Consider the following 200-nt stretch of genomic DNA (forward strand, 5'->3'; position numbering starts at 1 on the left):
AACTCTCATTATTAGTGCGGCATGACGACTGAGTGTTGCTCTCAGTAGAGTAACACGAATCTCCAAGTGTTAATAATGAAGCATACACGAAATACCCGTACAGGCTACATCTCTCGGTATGTTATACTAGCCCGATTGAGCATATTTGAATCTGGACTGTCCATATCAGTCTCAGAAACAATCACGACCACGCAAGTTGG

The sequence above is a fragment of the Papaver somniferum genome, chromosome 7 (assembly GCF_003573695.1).
Source record: "Papaver somniferum cultivar HN1 chromosome 7, ASM357369v1, whole genome shotgun sequence".
NCBI classification, from domain to species: Eukaryota; Viridiplantae; Streptophyta; class Magnoliopsida; order Ranunculales; family Papaveraceae; genus Papaver; species Papaver somniferum.